This window comes from Odocoileus virginianus, chromosome 25, assembly GCF_023699985.2.
Source record: "Odocoileus virginianus isolate 20LAN1187 ecotype Illinois chromosome 25, Ovbor_1.2, whole genome shotgun sequence".
NCBI lineage: Eukaryota > Metazoa > Chordata > Mammalia > Artiodactyla > Cervidae > Odocoileus > Odocoileus virginianus.
The window spans coordinates 25,044,361-25,067,081 of NC_069698.1; the positions used below are offsets into that span (position 1 = coordinate 25,044,361).

General features: G+C 37.0%; 2 long non-coding RNA genes across 5 annotated transcripts in view; one reads left to right on the forward strand and one right to left on the reverse strand.

The window, feature by feature from the left end:
• The window catches only part of LOC139031052 (uncharacterized), a 116,368-nt gene extending 97,475 nt beyond the window's left edge, over positions 1-18,893 (reverse strand). For both annotated transcript variants that reach the window (XR_011483475.1, XR_011483476.1), the window contains exon 1: positions 18,604-18,893. This is a non-coding gene — a long non-coding RNA (uncharacterized lncRNA). The remainder of the gene's footprint in view (positions 1-18,603) is intronic.
• Positions 16,954-22,358, forward strand: LOC139031051 (uncharacterized). Of its 3 annotated transcripts, none has more exons than XR_011483473.1 (3): positions 16,954-17,025; positions 17,209-17,525; positions 18,824-22,358. It is a non-coding gene; the product is annotated as an uncharacterized lncRNA (long non-coding RNA). The 3 variants fall into 3 exon arrangements; XR_011483472.1 differs by having other exon boundaries at positions 17,209-17,358; XR_011483474.1 differs by lacking the exon at positions 18,824-22,358 and adding an exon at positions 18,093-18,602 and having other exon boundaries at positions 17,209-17,358.
• Positions 22,359-22,721: the final 363 nt, after the last annotated feature.

A 22,721-nucleotide genomic window follows, 5' to 3' on the forward strand; every position in this document is an offset into this window, starting at 1 on the left:
ATGGAATTCTCCAGGCAATAATACTGGAGTGGAACCATTCCATTCTTCAGGGGATCTTCCCGATCCAGGTGTTAACCCAGGTCTCCTCATTGCAGGCAGATTATTTACATCTGAGCCACCAAGGAAGCCCAAGTATTGAAGGTGCTATGTAAAAACCACTATATAATGTTAGGAAGTGTTCTAATTTCATTCTTTTACATGGAGCTGTCCAGTTTTTCCAGTACCACTTATTGAAGAGGCTATCTTTGTCCCATTGTATATTCTTGCCTATTTTGTAAAAAATAAGGTACCCATAGGTGCTTGGATTTATCTCTGGGCTTTCTACCTTGTTCCTTGATCTATATTTCTATTTTTGTGCCAATACCATACTATCTTGATGACTGTAGCTTTGTAGTACACTCTGAAGTCAGGGATATTGACCCCTTCAGCTCCACTCTTCTTTTTCAAGATGCTTTGGCTAGTCAGGGTCTTTTACGTGAATTGTGGATTTTTTTTGCTCTAGTTCTGTGGAAAATGTATTTTGATACAGATCACATTGAATCTGTAGATTGCATTTGGTAGTATAGTCATTTTCACAATATATATTCTTCAAATCCAAGAACATGAACTATCTCTCCACCTATTTATGTCATCTTTGATTTCTTTCATTAGGGTCTTATAGTTTTCTGTATACTGTTCTTTCGTCTCCTTAGGTAGGTTTATTCCTAGATCTTTTATTCTTTTAGTCACAATGGTGAATGAGATTGATTCCTTAATTTCTCTTTCTGATTTTTCATTGCTAGTATATAGGAATGCAAGTGATCTTTGTGTATTGATTTTGTATCCTGTGACTCTGCTAGATCCACTGATTAGCTCTAGTAATCTTCTGATAGTATCCTTAGGGTTTTCTATGTATAGTATCATGTCATCTGCAAAGAATGAGAGTTTTACTTCTTATTTTCTGATCTGGATTCTTTTTCTTTTTTTTTTTTCTTTTCTTCTCTGATTGTTGTAGCTAGGACTTCCAAAACTATGCTGAATAATAGTGGTGGGAGTGGACACTCTTGTCTTGTTCTTGATCTTAGAGGGAATGCTTTCACTTTTTCACCATTGAGAATAATGTTTGCTGTGGGCTTATGAAATAACCTAAATGTAAGACCAGAAACTAAAAATCTCTTAGAGGAAAACATAGGCAGAAAACTCTATGACATAAATCACAGCAAGATCCTCTATGATTCACCTCCTAGAGTAATGAAAATAAAAACAAAAATAAACAAATGAAACCTAATTAAGCTTAAAAGCTTTTGCCCAGCAAAGGAAACTGTAAACAAGGTGGAAAGACGAGCCTCAGAATGGGAGAAAATAATAGCAAATTAAACAACTGACAAGAGATTAGTTTTCAAAATATCCAAGCAGCTCATACAGGTTAATACCAAAAAAAACAAACAACCCAATCAAAAAATGGAAAAAAGACCTAAACAGACATTTCTCCAAAGAAGACATACAGGTGACTAAAAAAATACATGAAAAGATGCTCAACATCACTCATTTTGAGAGAAATGCAAATCAAAACTTCAGTGAGATATCACCTCATACAAGTAGGAACAGCCATTATCAAAAAGTCTACAGACAATAAATTTTAGGAAGGGTGTGGAGAAAAGAGAACCCTCTTACACTGATGGTGGGAAAGTAAATAGATACAGCCACTACGGAAGACAGTATGGAGATTCTTTTAAAAACTAGGAATAAAACCACCACATGACGCAGCAATTCCAATCCTAGGCATACACCCTGAGGAAACCAAAACTGAAAAAGACACACGTACCCCAGTATTCATTGCAGTGTTGATCCTTTAATGGACCAGAACCTGGTGGTCCGGAGTCAACGATGAGAAAGTGAAAGAAGGAAAGAGGCTAATATTCCCTGGGTTACGCAGCCGGCTTTCACGTTCCAGAGAATCAGCCAGAAATAGAGAGATAAAGAGAAAGAGAGAAAGAAAGACACGGGGACCAAAGCTCTGATGGAGCAAAGATGTTTTAATCAACAGGGCGTGGGCATATATACTGTCTTACAAGGTGGTTATTCTCAGCAAAGATAAAGATTAAAATTTCAGACTTACAAAACACAAGGCGATCCCTATTAAAGAGAGAAGAGGGTACTTCTCATCATAATGAGAAACTAACAAAGGAAATGCCTGGATTCCTCAGCCCCGGGAAAGGCGTGTCTCTTGTCTTAATTCCTGAATATTCAGGAATTAATAAGGGCCAAAGGTTTCCTGACAGATACAAAACAGCACACAGGAAGCCTCCTGTTAAATGCATCCTGACAATTGCAGCACTGTTTACAATAGCTAAAACACGGAAGCAATCTAGATATCCATCATAGATAAATAGATAAAGTTGTGGTACATATATACAATGGAATATTACTCAGCCATGAAAAGGAATACATCTGAGTCAGTTCTAATAACGTGGATGAACCTAGAGCCTATTACACAGAGTAAAGCAAGTCAGAAAGCAAAAAGCAAATATCATATACATATATATGCATATGTACATATACATGTGTATACCTAATACATATATACAGAATCTAGAAAGATATTACTGATGAAATTATTTGTGGGGCTGCAATGGAGACATAGACATTGAGAGCAGACTTATGACATAGCACGGGAGGGGAAGGAGAGGGTGGGGTGTGTGGAGAGAGTAGCATGAAAACTTTTATCACCATATGTAAAATAGACGGTCAATGGTAATTTGCTATATGACTTAGGGAACTCAAACTGGGGCTTGAGTTTTACAACAGCCTAGAGGGGTGGGATGGGGAGGGAGTTGGGAGCGGGGTTCAAGAGGGAGAGGACATATATATACCTAAGGCTGATTCATGTTGATACCTGGCAGAAACCAACAAAATTCTGTAAGGCAATTATCCTTCAATTAAAAAATAAATAAATTTTAAAAACAACAACAAGAACACTACAGGCGTATCAAAATGTAGTGCCTAAAAGAGAAAGAAAATATCTTAGGTAGTACTTCCCTTCTTACAAATATTTGATAACTCCCAAGTTACCCACAGAAGGAAGACCTTTTTGGTCAATTACCATCCTAACTTCATTCTCCAGTATTACCTTATAATACAGCCAAATTACGCCAATTTTCAAATTTTACTCTAGGCTAACCTTCCTTTTAATCTTTTTCTGGGGTTTTTCTCTCCGATTATTCAAAACCCTGCTGACCTTCCAACATTAACTTGTATTAGGAACTTAATTTCAAGGCCCAAACACAACTTTCCTGAAAAACTTTCTCTGGTAACCCTAAGATATTGAGTTGCCATTACTTTTTGTATCTCTCTGGTGATACATACTACATTCTGACCTCTACATTGTTTGGTTTGTCAACAGTCATTTATTGAATACCTGCCATATGCGTCCCTGGGGGCTCAGATGGTAAAGAATCTGCCTGCAATGCAGGAGACCCGAGTTCGATCCTTGGGTTGGGAAGACCCTCTGAAGAAAGGAAATGGTAACCCACTGCAGTATTCTTGCCTGGAGGATCCCGTGGACAGAGGAGCTTGGTGGGCTACAGTCCATGGACTTGTAAAAAGTTGGACATGACTGAGCAACTAACACTGCCATGTGTTAGCCCTTCAAAAGTTCAGTCTGTTTCAGTTCAGTTGCTCAGTCATGTCCAACTCTTTGCAACCCCATGGTCTGCAGCATGCCAGGCCTCCCTGTCCATCACCAACCTCCGGAACTTACGCAAACTCATGTCCATTGAGTCGGTGGTGCCATCCAACCATCTCATCCTCTGTTGTCCCCTTCTCCTCCTGCCTTCAGTCTTTCCCAGCATCAGGGTTGTATCTTAGCAAAGTGCAATTTCCCCGCTATAAAAGACTGTCTTACTCATCTTTATTCTCTGTGTTGGGCATGCCGCATTCTCTTTCACACGGTGCAGACTACTGTTGTTGGGTTCAGTCATATGCAGCTCTTTGTGACCCCATTGACTGTAGCCCACCAGGTTCCTCTGTCCATGGAATTCTCCAGGCAAGAATACTGGAGTGGGTTGCCATTTCCCATTCCAGGGGATCTTCCCAACCCAGGGATTAAAGTTGCGTCTCTTGTGTCTCCTGCACTGGCAGGCAGATTCTTTACCACTGCACCACCTGGGAAGCCCTTCACATAGTAGGTACTCAATAAACATTCAGATTAAAAATTACTTTTGTGGAAAAAGGTCTCAGTAATTTTATTCATTTTGTCCAGTTTTCACAAAAGGCTGCAAAATTTTACTTTGGACTTCAGCAAAAGCACCTGGATCACAGACACTCAATAAACTGTAACAGGGTCATTAGAGGTAATTGGATGTATTTGAACTAGGAAAAGATTGTACCGTTTGCCTTGAGGTGTTTAAAATCAAAGATAAAACCTCATTTGTCTGGGATGGTTGGAGTGTGAGCCTGCATAACATTTGTTACCCCTCCAGACTATTGTGGCTCTGTAGTATGGATTTTCAACATCGAAATAGTAAATGATAAACTGAAAAATATGAGGATATACATGCTAACCTGTAACATTTTATATAACTACAGATTCCAACACAAATTATTAACCATTTTTACTTATATAAAATAATAAAGTGGGTAAAATATTATATTTATAAAGCTTTCTTAATCTTCTTTGATCTTTTTCCTATCTTCTTTAGTACAGCTTTTATATGCCACTAATTGCTCAAAAACATAGAGTAGCCCATTATTTCTTTATAGGCATAGAATTTTAAAGCTAGGAGACATTAGAAACCATTGAATCTTATCTGTTAATTTCACACAATGACAACAGAGGCCTATAAAAATCTCATAACTTTCAGAAGTAAAACTGTGACTAGTCTCCTGCTTCCTCATGTAATGTTCTTTCTATTTTCCCTCTCAGACCTTTTAAAACTCCTCTGGGTTGTTGTTTTTCTTGTTTTTTTTTTTTTTTTGTTTTTTTTTTTTTTTTGAGATCTCTGCAGTGAGACACCTTTATAGTTTCTTGAAAGTACTTCCAACTGTGGAGCTTTCCAGGTGGTACTAGTGGTAAAGAACCCGCCTGCCAGTGCAGGAGACATAAGTGACATGGGTTCAATCCCTGGGTTGGGAAGATCCCCTGGAGGAGGTCATGGCAAGCCACTCTAGTATTCTTGCCTGGAGAATCCCCATGGACAGAAGAGCCTGGTCTTCTACAGTCAATCGAGTTGCATAGTGTTGGACATGACTGAACCACTCAAGCACTCATGCATATCCATGTAGGTGGTTCCCATGTGGTCAGTGGTAAAGAATGTACCTGCCAATGCAGGAGACACAAGAGATGCAGGTTCAATCACTGGGTCAAGAAGATTCACTGGAAAGTAAAATGGCAACCACTCCAATATTCTTGTCTGGGAGATCCCATGGACACAGGAGCCTGATAGACTATGGTCCATCGGGTTGCAGAGTTGGACATAACTGAGCGCATGCACACACACACACACACACACACACACTTCCAACTGTATCCTTAACACAAATCTTTACTCAATAATTGTCTTCTATTATACAAACTTCTGTCATGAGACATCTTCACTCAAATTTTCTTCTGCCCAAATTCAAAGACTGTCCTCCTCTATGAAACAAACTCTGCTGTTCCAACTCACAGTGAACTTGAGTCCTCAAAAGAAATATTCTGTGTCTACAAGTTAAAAACCTTACTAGCTAAGGGCTTCCCTGGTGGCTCAGTGGCAAAGAATTCACCGGCCAATGCAGGAGACATGGGTTCATCCCTGATCTGGAAGGATCCCACATGCTGCTGAGCCACTAAGCCCATGAGCCACAACTACTGAACCTGTACGCTAGAGCCCAGGAGCAGCAACTATCGAGCCCATGTGCAGTATTGAAGCTAGCACACCCTAGAGCCTATGCTCCGTGACAAGAGAAGCCACTGCAGTGAGAAGCCTGTGCACCGCAATAGAGAGCTGCTGCTGCTCACAGTACTAGGGAAAAGTCTGTGCAGCAGTGAAGTCCCAGCACAGACAAAAATAATAAATAAATAAAATTTAAAAAGAAAAAAACCATCTTTACTAGCTCAGGAGGTGGATGAAAGACAGCTTTCAAGCAGCTTATAGTTGAGGAGATTAAACACATTTGTGTTAACAGGGCAAAATAGTATAAGCACTTAAAAATGGCCACAGTGAACTGTAGAAGCACAAATAAGAGAGAAATATATAGGTAGTATCTGATGTAAGCATTTAAAGATGATAACAATTCTAAAGAGGGCAAGGACAATTGGAGACTCAAGGTAAGCAATACTCAAAGACAAGATTGGAAAGTGCAAAAGGAAAGCAACAAGTATCAAATTTGCAAGGCCTTAGGGTTTGAGATGGCTGGATGGCATCACTGACTCGATGGACATGAGTTTGAGTAAACTCCGGGAGTTGGTGATGGACAGGGGGCCCTGGCGTGCTGCAGCTCATGGTGTTGCAAAGAGTCAGACACGACTGAGCAACTGAACTGAACTGAACTGACCGAGGGTTTGTTAAGCAGGGTCGTTTGGAGTAAGACAGGAGTAAGTCAGGGTGAAGTTTGGTCACAGACAATCTTAATTTCCCCCAAAAATGTGCTTGAACTTCATCTTCCAAGAAGAATGAAATTGAGTATTTAAACAAGGCAATTTCTTGATCAGAACTCCACTTGAGAAGATTAAGCCAACTGGAATCTGTTGAATGAACTGAAGAAGGAAATAACTGGACAAAATAGACCAGCTTGGAGTGAAATATGATAGTACAAGTAGGAGTTAATCAGTTTCCAGACTAGAAGAGGAAGTGGGAAAAACATATGGGATAAAGTGTGAAACACCACAAGAATAGAATCTATATGATTTGGTAATTGATTGATATGCACATAAGAAAGTAGTTAACAGAGATGGCCATAAACAGAGAAAAGGAAACAGAGGACATCTAAGTATTATGGGGGGAATTATTATAATGATTTTGAAAACTATTGAGTTCTAAATTAAACTTACAGTATGCATACTATAATATGTGCCACAAATCAACATATTCATTTAGATATAGTAGTGATTTAATGCTTAATTACAAACTGACATATTGACCATTAATTGTTTCAACCTTTTCCATCTTGTCTCTTCAATGATACCAGATCCTTCTTGAGGATGGGGGCAAAGGAGTAGGCAGAATAAATTGATAAGTAGAAAGCTCTTATATTCCACACTCAGGCACAACATATATGCCATTATTCCCATTTTACAGATAAGGAAATTAAGGTTCAAACCTATCAGGTAGGTTGAATGTATTGCCAGAGATCTTGTAATGTAACCCTAGTCTTACTGACTCCCAGAACCCAGGGACTTTCAGGAGTACCAATGGGTAGAGATTCCAGGAAGCAGATTTTGCCTGAATATAAGGAAAAAAAAAAAAAAAAAAACTTTTAAAACAATTAATGACAGCTCTGAAGTTCAAGAAGCAAACTGAGACCCATAAGGAAATATTAACTGCAAGCAAATGAAATCATACAGATTTTTGTCACAAGTTGTCTCAAGATAGTATCTGATACGACAGCAAGGTACACAGAAGCAAAAAATTAAATATTATAGCTTTTCCTCTTTTTTGTGCTAGAATACACAGTTTTAAAATAGCTCCCTTTTGCTTTTCTTCCCCCAAACTCAAATAGTAGGTGCTTTTACAAATTTCATTGTATTTAATGTATATTTGTGTGAGTGTTGTGGTAGGACTGTATATTTTTCTTAGATGTAAAGACAGTGATCAAATTCAAGAATTAGCTTCTAATAAAGGTTTCAGAAAATAAGTTGTTTCCTTGCTAATGTATGTATCTTTATATCACAGACTACTAGTGAAATGAAAAAATGGAGATGTGTTCCACATGTACATGGAATCACAAGAAAGTAAAACCGAAAGTTTTTGACATTAGGAAGCCAAGCTCCATTGCACTTGCATACATAAGTTCTCCCTGAGCAGGTTATCAAATATAATGTAAATTAATTTTTAGACTTTAAGGTTGAAGTATGAATTCAAATCTCACTGTTTTACATACAACACCCACTTGTAAAGAATACCCTCTCAGTAACAGACAAACCTGAGTTTAAACAGTCAACTGGTCCTGCTAAAATCTGAACAAAGTTGTAAAAGAAACACAGCCAAATGGAAAATAAATTTCTCCTATCTCCTTCTCATTAAAGTTGTTTGCTTGATTTTTTTCCCAGACCTCATACGTTAAGAAAAGGAGAGTATTTTAAGATTTTTAATATTTCTTTAACTTTACTATAATCTTTGGGAAAATATTTTTGTAACTTCCACATGGAGTCCCTTCACTCTAGGTTAGGTTAAAATGTGGTAGTTTGACATGCAGAAATAGCTTAGTCCAAATTAAAAATAGTTTACCCAGAGCAGAGGGCTTCCCTGATAGTTCAGTGGTAAAGCATCTGCCTGCCAATGCAGGGGACGTGGATTCAATCCCTGGGTCAGGGAGATCCCCTGGAGAGGGAACTAGCAACCCACTCCAGTAATCTTGCCTGGGACATCCTATGGACAGGGGAGCCTGTCAAGCTACAGTCCATGGGGTCATGAAAGACTCAGACACAACTTAGCGGCTAGACAACAACAATAACATACCCAGTGCAAAATGAAGGAAAGCTTCTTTGTCAATAGCCAGGCACACTTCAACAGCGAACTCACTTCCAAAACTGCCACAGCGAAGTAGGATGAAGTAGCAGAAGCTGAAGGATAAAATAATCTGAGATCCAAAGAGAAACAGGCAGAAGTTTTCAGACAGCATTTAGTCCAAGATTAGATCTAAAATCCCTAAGATCCTACCAGATACCTTGCTGGAGAACACTATGTCTAAAATAAGAGTTGCTCACCTGCCTCTTGGAGTTTATCACAATTCAACTGTGAAAGAGAACTCTGGATCCTATATCTTTATAAAACTCTGGAACCTTGCACCAGAATTCATGGGAAAATGTGATCAAAGCCAAAGAATTTAAAGGATTGGACTGAATATTGATAGCTGGCTCTGCGAGAAGAGATGGGGACTAGAGCAGATATTTACATTTAAGCTATTTAGAAGTCTTCATCAGGGAGGAAGAATATGTCTACATGTGTGTTTTGATGCTATCCAAAAGCATATTCTTATTTTTCAAAAAGAGAAACTGGGACTGAGAGGAGGCTAAGAAATTGTCTCAACATGATGTAGAGGGAGTCAGGCCAATGCTTGCATTCAGATTCCGAAGTTCATACTCTTTACACTGTATCAGGAGATTGTGATATTCCCTATTCAAAAGGTTTTGTTTTTCTAAAAAAAATATTGCTCCCAAATTAAGATTCATCTTTCCATTTCTAATTTAGCTTATTATTTCAGTGACTATATGTTCTGTTCTGTGGTTTCCCTGGTGACTCAGATGGTAAAGAGTCTGCCTGCAATGCGGGAGACCTGGGCTTGATCCCTAGACAGGGAAGATTGCCTGGAGAAAGGAATGGCAACGCACTCCAGTACTCTTGCCTGAAAAATCCCATGGACAGAGGAGCCTGGTGGGCTACAGTCCATAGGGTCACAAAGAGTTCAACACACATGTGAGCAACTAACAGAGCAGATAAGCCTCTGGATCTTAGCCTTTACTTGAACTTAGCCCTTACTTTAGTTCCTCTTAGTCTCTCTGCCTGCTGCTGCTGTTGGCAATTCATTTCAGTCGTGTCCAACTCTGTGCGACCCCATAGACGGCAGCCCACCAGGCTCCTCCATCCCTGGGATTCTCCAGGCAAGAATACTGGAGTGGGTTGCCATTTCCTTCTCCAACCTCTCTGCCTAAAAGTAGACAAAATATTCTCTAACAATAATACAACTTTTCCCTTAACTGATGCTTTCTCATTAGATCTCAACAATAGTTTACTTTGTATAAATTCTAATTATATTTTACCAAACCTTCAAATGAAAGAAGAAAAAAAATTTACAAAACTATTTACACTTGAAATTAACAATACAAAAGCACAGACCAACATAAAAAATGACAAATATAGATGAGTTCTCAGATATTAGACTGGAAAAATGAAGGATAACAAGATTAAAATAGCAAGTGAGATTTTAAAACACACACATATATATAGAATCTAGAAAGATGGTATCAACGCTCCTACATACAGGAATGCAAAGGAGACACAAACATAAAGAACAGACTTTTGAACTCAGTGGGAGAAGGAGAGGGTGAGATGATTTGAGAGAATAGCATCAAAACATACACATTACCATATGTAAATTAGATAACCAGTGTGAATTCCACTAATGAAGCAAGGCACCCAAAGCTGATTCTGTGAGACAACCTTAGGGATATGGTTGGGAGGGAAGTGGGAGGAGGGTTCAGGATGGAAGGAACACATGTATACCTATGGCAGATTCATACTGATGTATGGCAAAAACCTATTCAATATTGTAAAGTAATTATGCTCCAATTAAAATAAATAAATAAATTTTTTAAAATATTGCTAAACAGGAAAAAAAGATCTGAGGATGTATTTTAAATTTGGTCAACTTCCTTCTGGCCATTTCCAAATAAACTTACTAAAATTAGGAAGGGTGCATTTAGTCTGAAAAAATCTGGGCTATTTAGAAAAAAAAGTCTTTTTGTTCATCTAGACTATTAATCTCTACACACACACACACACACCCCCTTCGAAATACAAACACAAAAGTCAAATAATACTTTATTAATATAAAAGCAGCCCAAATCTTCTGTGCATGTGATTTTATATATTTGCATGGCCCACCTAGGGAATACTGTACCAGGTAAAAGCAAAATTAGACTCTAGGCTGAACTTCACCCCTTTCTAACAGGGTGATTGGATAAGTTAGTAATAACTGTGTCTCAGTTTTTTTCTTTTATCTATAAAGTAACGGAGTTGAGGTGGATGATTTCTAAAGACATTTCCAGCTATATGATTATATATGAATCTCAGACAAGTGGGATGAGAAAAGAAAAAAAAGCTATGTGTCTGCATTGAATTGCCTTTGTCCTTGGTGCTGAACAACTTCAGACTTTAAAGCTGATTCATTACAGCCAGGAAGGAACATTTCCATTTCAATTTCTAAGATAATCATGGCCAGGTTTAACCCTTTCAGATTAAATGTTATTTTTCTTAGCCTTCTATATTTGTTAGCCCTGACTTTCCTGTAATTTGGTGTCAATCTTTTGATTAATTCTGTATTTGCTTCCATAAAGTGCCTACTTTTAGCCCCTAAATTATTTCTAATGTGTGTGGTACCTGCACTATCTATACTTGCTTTGATATTTTTGTGCCCTTTTCTTGTACCTAAGTAGTACTTTACTTGGGCTGATAATTCTCTTTAAGAGCCCAATCCTGCCCTATAAGATTTTTAAACAATACTTCTCCAAATAATGGGCAGGATGATGCATCTCTATCTGTTTTAAACCAGAAATATTTTGTATCAAGTATCACCAATTTTAGTATTATTGCATATTCTTATCTCTAAATATTTGTATTATTTCTTAAAATAATGGAGATTAGAATTTCATCATAAAATTTGTTCCAAAGTTTTAATTATTACTTAGGCAAGAATAGTACTCTCTACTGACATAACTTATAGATCATATCATACTCCATAACTCAAAATTATATAATAATATATTAAATGTATAGTAAATCAACTGGTGTTCACATAGGAGTCATTTTAGCAAACTGTAAATTCAGTAATGATACAACTAAATTCAAAGTTTCAAATGCTTGACTCAGGTGGTAATTTATTAGTGTATTTTTACCACTCAACCACATAATGATATATTAATTGTTTCCATCAGTAAAAGGGATATACCAGTGAGAAATATGCCTTTGTTTTTTCTCTTTCTTGACATATCATCTAGAAGGTTATCTCTAGCCTGAAGAGAAAAAGCGTAGATGGAATCGTAAATCTTTAATGTATAAAAAGTTAAAAAGGCAATAATTATCCTAAGAGTCACTTAGTTTCTGAATTGTTTCATTTAAAACAATCTAAACAGTCTTAAGTTAATGTACCTCATAATGTCTATGGCAGAGTCAAAGATTCAAGAAGAGAATAATTGGTAAGAAACTGGCTCTGTCAAGTAGTTAAATAAACAACACTATATAATAAACATGTAAACACTAATTATTGCCAGGACAGAAGAGTATGACTGGGCAATTATATTTCTTCTTTTTATACATATTTCTGAGGAACTAATTTTAGTTCTTTTTTGTTGTTGTTGAGTTCTTTTAGCCTTCAAGGATATTCTTCAGGAGTACAGAGGTACAAAGAAAAATAAAGTTAATATCATTAAGAAAGATTTCTTCAGCATCTCCAAACTAAAGTTTTTGATGAAACTCCTAAATATTAGGTGCATCAATTGTCAATTGTATAAAAAATGTCCAAAATTTTGTATCTTCCTAGAATCTAATGAATAACTCTATTTCTATTTGCTTCATGAGAAAATGAATGCATATTATAAACCTCCCTAGACAATTTTTATGGTGATATAAAAAATAAAAAACATAAAAAGTCACTCTGGACAGTGACTGTACCCATGAAATTAAAAGACCATTGCTCCTTGAAAGAAAAGCTATGACAAACCTAGAGAGTGTATTAAAAAGCAGAGACATCACTTTGCTGACAAAGGTCTATACAGTCCAAGCTATGGTTTTTCCAGTAGTCATGTATGGATGTGAGAGTTGGACCACTGAAAGTGCTAAAGAATTGATGGTTTTGTATTGTGGTGCTGGAGAAGACTCTTGAGAGTCCCTTGGACTGCAAGGATATCAAACCAGTCAATCCTAATGGAACCAAACACTGAATATTCATTGGAAGGTGCTAAAGCTAAAGCTTCAATACTTTGGCCACTTGATGCAAACAGCCAACTCACTAGGAAAGACCCTGATGAAGGAAAAGATTGAGGACAGGAAGAGAAGGGGGCAACAGAGGATGAGATAGTTGGATGGCATCACTGACTCAATGGACATGAATTTGAGCAAATTCCAAGAGATAGTGAAGGACAGGGAAGCATGGCCCGCTGCAGTTCATGGGGTCACAGAGTCAGACACGACTAGGTGACTGAATAACAGCAACAAATAATCTAAATAACCTTTCATTCCCAGAATTCCCTAAGCAAATTATTGGTTGCAGAGTGTAATTTATGTTCACAGTGATTAACTAGTAGTTTATAATACACTAAGTTTATAATGCAAAGTTGTGAATTTTAGTATGTATATACAGCTTATTGCACAATTTTTTCATTATTACTGTGTATAGTAAGTATATTTATACCCATAGTATGCCTTCTTAAAATTATAATACTCTAAATTTCTAGAGTATCGTAAGTCTTTTGTGTGAATTTTTAATTTACCAAAAATATTTACTGAGTATCTGGTATATGCCAGTCATCCTCAATGTGTCAGTAATATAGTAATGAATAAATCCTGATTTGAATGCTTATTGGTAGGAAATAATGTCCATACTGCTTGAAATAGCTTTCATTTTCTTTAATATGGTATACTGGAATGCTGCAATGACTTTTGTGATTAAATTTAGCTTCCCGTTGATACAGCGGTAAAGAATTTGCCTGCAATTGCAAGAGACGCAAGAGACGCGGGTTCAGTTCTTGGGTTGGGAAGATCCCCTGGAGGAAGAAACAGCAATCTGCTCTGGTATTCTTGCCTGGAAAATCCTACTGACCGAGGAGACTGGTAGGCTACAGTATATGGAGTCACAAAGAATCAGACATGACTGTGCAACTGAGCACACACACTCACAGAGCAATTTTCAAAACAGACAATCCACTACTAATGCTAAACATTCTCATAACCAATTGCCTTTATATCATCTTATCATTTAATGGCTTGAAAACCCAATTTCTTCATTACTAATAATGCTTTGATTTTATTGTGCTCATTTTATGCATGATGACAATAGAAAACTCTAAACAAGTTGTTGAATTTTCTGGTTCCATGAGATAGTCCATCTTTCAACTCTGCTGTGGCTGGATAATACCGTCTCTGTACATGATGTGTTTGTTCTTTTAGCTCATCTTTCTATTCTATTCTCTCTCTTCTCCCCTTGAGGTTGCTATTATTCTTCTCTATCCTCTGTCCCTTAACAAACTTTCTCAGCACACTTGACTCCAGGACCCTTTTGTGCCATTCTGAAAAAAGAACAGTATGTGAAATAAGCTTTAACAGGATATCTTTGCTTCCTATATAAATACTGTAGGTAAAATAACATTGCATTTTTTTCTGCGATATATTGCCATACTGTAACATCATTGCCAACATATTTATACTGTATTTTTCAATGTGTTTAACAATAAAATTCTGAAAAGTTTATCAACTGGGAAAAATGTTTATTATTCCTGAAGAACTGACAAATTTCCTATTATTAAACACTGAGCATTGTATGATCAACTAAATTTTTCCTTAACTGACAAGAAACTAGGAACCAGGAACTGTAATGGGACCTCCTGCATGCGTCGTCGTGTCTGACTCTTTGCGACCCCATAGACTGTAGCCCACCAGGCTCCTCTGTCCCCTGGAATTTTCCAGGCAAGGATACTAGAGTTGGCTCCCATTTCCTTCTCCAGGGGATCTTTCTGACTAAGGAATCGAACCCAGAGCTCTTACATCTCTTGCATTGGCAGGCAGGTTCTCTACCATCTGAGCCACTAGGGCTTGGTAGCCCTGATTAAGAAAAGAAAATTCAAAATCATGAATATAGAATTTAGTGCAGGGTTATGGAAGGGGTTTGTATACGTTCAGAGACTTGAAGCTTAAGTTTAATCAGTTATGTTATGCCCAACTGCTACTGGTTTCCTCTATCATCATTCCTTAATGCACTGCTGCTGGGGCTGCGAAGTCGTTTCAGTCCTGTCCGATTCTGTGCGAACCCACAGACCGCAGACCTCTAGGTTCCTCTGTCCCTGGGATTTTCCAGGCAAGGATACTGGAGTTGGTTGCCATTTCCTTCTCCAACGCATGCGTGCATGCTAAGTCACTTCAGTCATGTCGGACTCTGTGCGACCCTATGGACAGCAACCATCAGGCTCCTCTGTCCGCAGGGTTCTCTAGGCAAGAAGACTGGAGTAAGTTGCCATTTCCTTCTCCATTTAATGCACTAGCTACCATTTCATCTTTACACAATTGGGATCTAGTTGGCTGGTTTTCTAAAATTTCTGAAAAAACATGGAAATTAGTAAAAATTGCATACACACAGATTCTTTAAACTGAAAGCACAGAAATGCTGGTTGGTTAATCTTTTCATTGATATCCAAGGCTTTTTAATTGGATATGGCATTAAATGGAGGTTAGTTAATAACCAGCTGTTTAAAACGTTCTGTTAAAACCTTTAGTTGAAAACCTTCTGTTTAATTTCCCCCATCTTCATCTTTACAATTTGAATTTTACATTTTAATTTTAGACTTGTGGTTTTATATTTCTGTCCTTATACTATTATTATATGATGCCTCAAATTATTTCAAAATAAGTGGGTTAAAGTTAAAATAACGACTACTCGTAGATAATGACAACTACTCTATTTTGGAGGTTACCCATGACAGTGTTGTAGTATATGACTGATGACATTGGACCCTTCCAAGCTGTTTCTTTTAGTTATATTTGGCAAATGTTATGTAAACAAAAGATACTTCACTCTACTCAAAACATATGACAAAGTTCCTGCTGTATGTAATTTTGGACTATATTACTTCAGTTTTCCAAAATCCTGTGTATAGGTACCACTTCTTATATACACTGATTATTTAAGTATACTCAACAACAATAAAGGTGGGTAGATAAATGTGTGTGTGTGTTTTAACGAACAGACAAAAGTAAACATGAGTCAATGTTTCAACATAACTGTTGTGATGAAGTTAACATATGCTTTTAAATTTGCCTAGTGACAAATTGTAGAAATATTAGCTATTGCCAATCTGTTTTGTCACACAAGAATGAACAGCAAATGGTCATTGGTATTTTCGTCTGACCTTGTGGTGTGGAGGTTTAAGAACCTGCAATAATGCACAGATGTGTGCTATCCTTTGAAATCTGCATCTAATCTTCTGGGCTCAGTTTCAGAATCCATTGCTATCATTTAAAACAAAAATAGTTTGTTCTTTCATCTGTGCAGCGTAACAAAAGAATTTTAATCAAAGTCAGACCCATATTCTGAAAGAAATCACTGTCTACCCTTCCATGAAAGAACCAAATTTCAGTACCTTACTTCAAATTTTAGTTGTTCAATAAATTAATATCGCATCTGAGCTATCCAAGATGGAGGGATTTCATTTTTTAACAAACAAAAGATGGTTTGTTTCATAGTGTGTATCTTGCTATCAGTTTCAGTAAATTTTTAAATCCATTGAAACAGGAAATTTGATTTTATACCATTTTGCAGACAAAAATAGCATGTTATTACATGGATGAAAAAGAACAATTAAGTACTTATAAAATATTTTCTGAGGGAAAGTTAGTTTAGGTTATCATGAAAATACTGTTTAAATCAATAGGACTTATAAAACTGTATGATTAACAAATATGAGTTCTTTTAGAATTAACAATCTAGGTCTTTATTCTGAACATAACATAACCATGAATCATTGTAACTTGCAATTTCTAAAACTTGGTCACTGTTTACTTTTTGAGTGTGTGATAAGTACAGTGTTGGCAACATACTGAGTGAATTCCTAGGTGGGTTGATAAGAAGTCTGGGCTCCTGAGAACTGAGAAAGGGGTCTGGGGCTCTCAAAGTGGAGTTAGGGGTCTGGGGTTCTCAAGAAGAAGGAAAGGACAAACTTTCTCTCTCTCTTTTTTTTTTTCTCTCTACATTCCTTAGTCTTAGTCACAGAAAAAGGTTTTTTCTCTTTAAGCCCAGAACTGATGATTACACAACAAACAACTCAGTTTAAACTCTGTACTGGGGATTATATAACAATGTATCCTGCTTGAGCACAGTTTCTCCTTCATGAAAACCTTCTGGCTAATCCTGTTATCTTAAAATGTAAATTATGGGAGTGGGTCTAGTAAGATCTTTACAACCTTGAGACATTCTTTTGATTTACTGTAATAACTAATTTTAAAAGTATGTAACTTCTTTGCTAACACTAGTGAAGGGGGCACTCTCCATCCCTCTTCTGATGTCTATGCCAGAAGCTTTCTCTGTCTCTTTTCATATTTTCACCAGGATTTCCCTGGTGATTTAGATGGTAAAACATCTGCCTACAATGCGGGAGACCTGGGATCGATCCCTTGGTCAGGAAGATCCTCTGGGAGAAGGAAATGGCAACCCACTCCAGTATTCTTGCCTGGAAAATCCCATGGATGGAGCAGCCTGGTAGGTTACAGTCCATGGGGTCTCAAAGAGTCAGACACGACTGAGTGATTTCACTTTTTCATACTCTAACAAAACTCTGCTATGCAAAAGCGTTTGAGTGATCAAGCCTGGTCCCTGGTCCCAAAGCTAAATCTTCTTTGGAGATCAAGAATCTGACACTGTTCACTGTAAGCTATCAGTACCTAAAATGAATACTGAAAATAATGGGGAATTAAGAGTGACAAAATGGACTGAAATTAGTGGTGTTGTTATATCTGGGAAAACTGAAAAAATAAAGAAAAAAGAAATTTGAAATATATTAAAATAGGAGTGGTTTAATAGGCTAAACTGTGATGTTTACAGTAACTTTAATGCTGTATGACATTTAGAAAAGGAAATTACCACTTTTTTAAACGTTGCTTTTCACAAAGTGTTCTAAACATATGCTATTTGTTATCTTTTGTTGCTGTTGTTATTTAGCCACTAAGTCATGCCTGAATCTTTTATGATCCCATGGACTGTGCCTGCCAGGCTCCTCTGTCCATGGGATTTCCCAGGCAAGAATACTGGAGTGGGATGCCATTCCCTTCCCCATGGGATCATCTCAACCCAGGGATCAAACCTGCATCTCCTGCATTGGCAGGCAGATTCTTTACCACCGAACCACCTTGGAAGTAGTATAAAGTAAAAATCGAAAATAATTCATGAAGATTTAGATATGTGATGAATGATGATACACAATTGGTTTATTACAGGAAATGAAGAAGTTTGAGAGAAGTGCTTCTGATCAAAGCAACAGCCTTAATGTGTTGACCCTGAGCAACAGAATACTGCATAGATGATCAATTTGTCTATAATCATTGTTTAAGTTTTTCATTTTGAGAATATAACACATTTTTACAACACAGCCTATCAGAAATGATCTAAAGTAATATTATTTTGAATGAACATAAATCAGTAATAACTGATTTATGAGACAATTACCCTAGTCCTTCATTTTAAGCATATATGTGTGTATATATATATATATATATATATATACACATACATATAAGCTACAATCACATGTATATTTAAAATAAATTTAAGATATTGCAAAAGTTCATTGTATTTGCTTCATGATGACTACCAGGTATTAAATACTGACCAGAAATCACAGCTTCAGTTTTAGGATCTAACTTCCTATGAAACAAATCTGCCTGCTGCAATAGATATAACTATGTTATTAAAGACTATAAAAGAAACTTGCTAAAAATGCCGGCTTACCTCTTCCAGTTTGTTCTTTGAATGGCCACAAATTGTTGCTTGTATCAATAATTCTCATTGTATAAATCCCTCAGGATAGGCTTGGTTATGCTGTGGTAATAAACAGTCCTAAATATGTCAGCCCTAAATTATCTTTAAAAAAAAAAAGTGTTTATAGTTTTGCTCACTCTGTACATATGGTACATATCATTTGAGGGTTTCGCTCTTCACTGTCTTTTAGAGACAAGACTGATGGATGTTGCAACCACTATCTGGAATGCTGCCAATCACTGTGACAGCAGGAAAGACAGTTCATGAAGGTCTCACTCTGTCAATTAAATACCTTGGCCCAGAAGTGACCTATGTTTTCATGACTCCTTTGGCCAGAACTAGTCACATGAACTCACCTGAGGAAGCCAAGTAAAGAAGAAATCAGGAAAGAAAATGCCACCAGGTAGCCAAAGATCAGAAACAGTTAGTGAAATGCAACTGATTTCCACACTGTACTTACAGCACCAACTTGTTTTAAATGCAACTATTATTGACTGAATAACTCATTTAAGTGTTGACCTCTCTGAAACACAACCATGACTAAAAAGTAATATTAAAAGGTCACTTTGTTTGGCTTCATAGAGTGAAAGAAAGGTTCTTAAGAGCCAACTCCTGCTGGGATTTCTTTCTATGGTTTCACTGTATTTCAAAGCCCTCTACTAATTCTAAGCTTGGGTAAAACTCCTATTTTGTTGACTGATGTCAGTTACAAAAACACATTAACAAGAGTGGTCAGTTTTTGGCAAGCAATCTGCCTCACTGGGAAACAAGAGTTCTGGAGAAGGGAATAACAAGTACATACTGTTGTCACTGTCTTAAACTGAGAATGATCTCAGCCTTAAAAGTTGTTCCATCAAGGCCTTGCTGAAAACTCAGCCATTTTAAGGACAGGTGTCCTGCCAAAATGCCTATTGACTGACTGTCACTACGTAATGGATCACTAAAAAGTTGAGAAACAGACTGAAGTCTCAGATATAGGGGGAAATGTTCCAGTCCATTAATGATAGGCAAGCAAAGGATATTAAGGATGTTTCAAAAATATAGCAATGTCTCAACCTTTGAACATTATCTGTGTGGTGGGAACAACTACAGTTCCCACAACACAGTTTCACACTGTGCTTTATATTCAATTTCTAGTTTTCCCTAGGATGATGAATATTTTGCAACTGAAGTAATGGTTATGGATCAAACATTAAAGCTTTTAGTAGATGATTTGATTTAGGTCACATGTGAATGGTCTAGTGGTTTTTCCTACTTTCTTCAATTAAAGTCTGAATTTTCCAATGAGTAACATTGTACAGGAGGCAGTGATCAAGATCATCCCTAAGAAAAAGAAATGCAAAAAGACAAAATGGTTGTTTGAGGAGGACTTACAAATGAGGATAGCTAAGGCCTTTCCTTAGCTATGAAAAGAAGAAAAGCAAAAGGCAGAGGAGAAAAGGAAATATATACCCATTTGAATGCAGAGTTCCAAAGAATAGCAAGGAGAGATAAGAAATCCTTCCTCAAAAGAAAGAAAGAAAGAAAGCCTTCCTTGGCGATCCATGCAAAGAAATAGAGGAAAACAATAGAGTGGGAAAGACTAGAGATCTCTTCAGGAAAATAGGAGATACCAAGGGAACATTTCATGCAAAGATGGGCACAATAAAGGACAGAATTGCATGGACCTAACAAAAGCAGAAGATATTAAGAAGAGGTGGCAAGAATACACAGAAGGACTGTACAAAAAAGATCTTCCTGACCCAGATAACCACAATGGTGTGATCACTCACCCAGAGCCAGATATCCTAGTATGCAAGTCAAGTGGGCCTTAGGAAACTTATGAACAGAGCCAGAGGAAGTGATGGAATTCCAGTTGAGCTATTTCAAATCCTAAAAGATGACGCTGTGAAAGTGCTGCACTCAATATGACAGCAAATTTGGAAAACTCAGAGTGACCACAGGAGTGGAAAAAGTCTGTTTTATTCCAATCCCAAAGAAAGACAATGCAAAAGAATGTTCAAACTGCACAATTGCACTCATCTCACATGCTAGTAAAGCCCAAAATTCTCGAAGTCAGGCATTAACAGAACGTTAGCCATGAACTTCCAAATGTTCAAGCTGGTTTTAGAAAAGGCAGAGGAACCAGAAATCAAATTGCTAACATCTGTTGGATCATAGAAGAAGCAAGAGAGTTCCAAAAAACACATCTACTTCTGCTTTATTGAGGATGCCAAAGCCTTTGACTGTGTGGATCACAACAAACTGTGAAAAATTCTGAAATAGATGGGAATACTAGACCACCTGACCTGCCTCCTGAGAAATCTCTATGCAGCTCAAGAAGCAACAGTTAGAACTGGACATGAAACAACAGACTAGTTCCAAATTGGGAAAGGAGTACTTCAAGGCTGTATATTTTCATGCTGCTTAGTTAACTTATATGCAGAATACATCATGAGAAATGCTAGGGTAGATGAAGCACAATTTGGAATCAAGATTACTGGGAGAAATATCAGTAACCTCAGATATGCAGATGATACCACCCTTATGGCAGAAAGAGAAGAACTAAAGAGCCTCTTGATGAAAGTGAAAGAGGAGAGTGAAAAAGTTGGTTTAAAATCAACATTCAGAAAACAAAGATCATGGTATCCAGTCCCATCACTTCATGGCAAATAGATGGGGAAACAGTGGAAACAGAGACTATATTTTCGGGCTCCAAAATCACTGCAGACGGTGACTGCAGTCATGAAATTAAAAGACACTTGCTCCTTGGAGGAAAAGTTATGACCAACCTAGACAGCGTATTGTAAAGCAGAGACATTACTTTGCCAAGAAAGGTCCATATAGTCAAGGCTATGGTTTTTCCAGGGGTCATGTATGGATGTGAGAGTTGGACTATAAAGACAGCTGAGGGCTGAAGAATTGATGCTTTTGAACTGTGGTGTTGGAAAAGACTCTTGAGAGTCCCTTGGACTGCAAGGAGATCCAACCAGTCCAACCTAAAGGAGATCAGTCCTGAATATTCATTGGAAGGACTGATGCTGAAGCTGAAACTCCAATAATTTGGCCACCTGATGTGAAGAATTGACTCATTAGAAAAGACCCTAATACTGGGAAAGATTGAGGGCAGGAAGAGAAGGGGATGATAGAAGATGGATGAGATGGTTGGATGGCATCACCAACTTGATGGACATGAGTTTGAATAAGCTCCAAGAGTTGTGATGGACAGGGAAACCTGGCCTGCTGCAGTCCATGGAGTCACAAAGAGTCGGATGCGACTGAGTGACTGAACTGAACTTAGTAAATGATGGTTTGATATATCCTTATCTTTGATGTGCTGATTTTACAAAATAGGTCTTAGATCCCAGAAATATTAAATGATGTTTTGCAAAATAATTTCAAATACTGTCATTTTAAAGTATTGGAAAGATAGAATGAAAGGAGAATCTTTATGGATAGATAGATTTTTTTTTAGTGTTTTGTATCATATTGCAATATAAAATAAGATATATAAATAATAATTACTATCTTCTGGAACATAACAAACTAATAATTGTTTTTATTACTAACCAAAAGTGTTAATGTTTTCTAAGTATCTAATCACTATGTGTCAGGAACAACTATTGTAAAATCTTTATATGTATTCACTAATTGAAGTTTCACCACAATCCTCTGGTGTGGATTTTATTATTATTAACAGCAATTCATGGATGAAAAACATTAATACAGTATGAATTCCAAACTTTTGCATTGACATTCTTTTGAGAATATTGTCTTTGGAGAAAAGAAACTGAGTTCCAAATCTTACTTTGCATTTATTGAAAGTGGCAGCCATTTTCAACAAACTATTGAACCTCTGTAAATACCAATTTTTTCACTTGCAAAATTCACAAACTTTTGAAGGGATAAAGTATAAGTAGGAATGGAAATTACTTGGCACATGTAGGTTCAAGAAACATCATCTAATATCATCATCATCATTGTTGTCATCATCATCAGATATAAAGGAAAGAAATCGTGCATTTTCTCAGGAATATTATAGATACTTAACAAATACTAGTTTCCTGTCTTGCATTTCTTCAAAAACCATAATAGGCTGAAAAGATAAA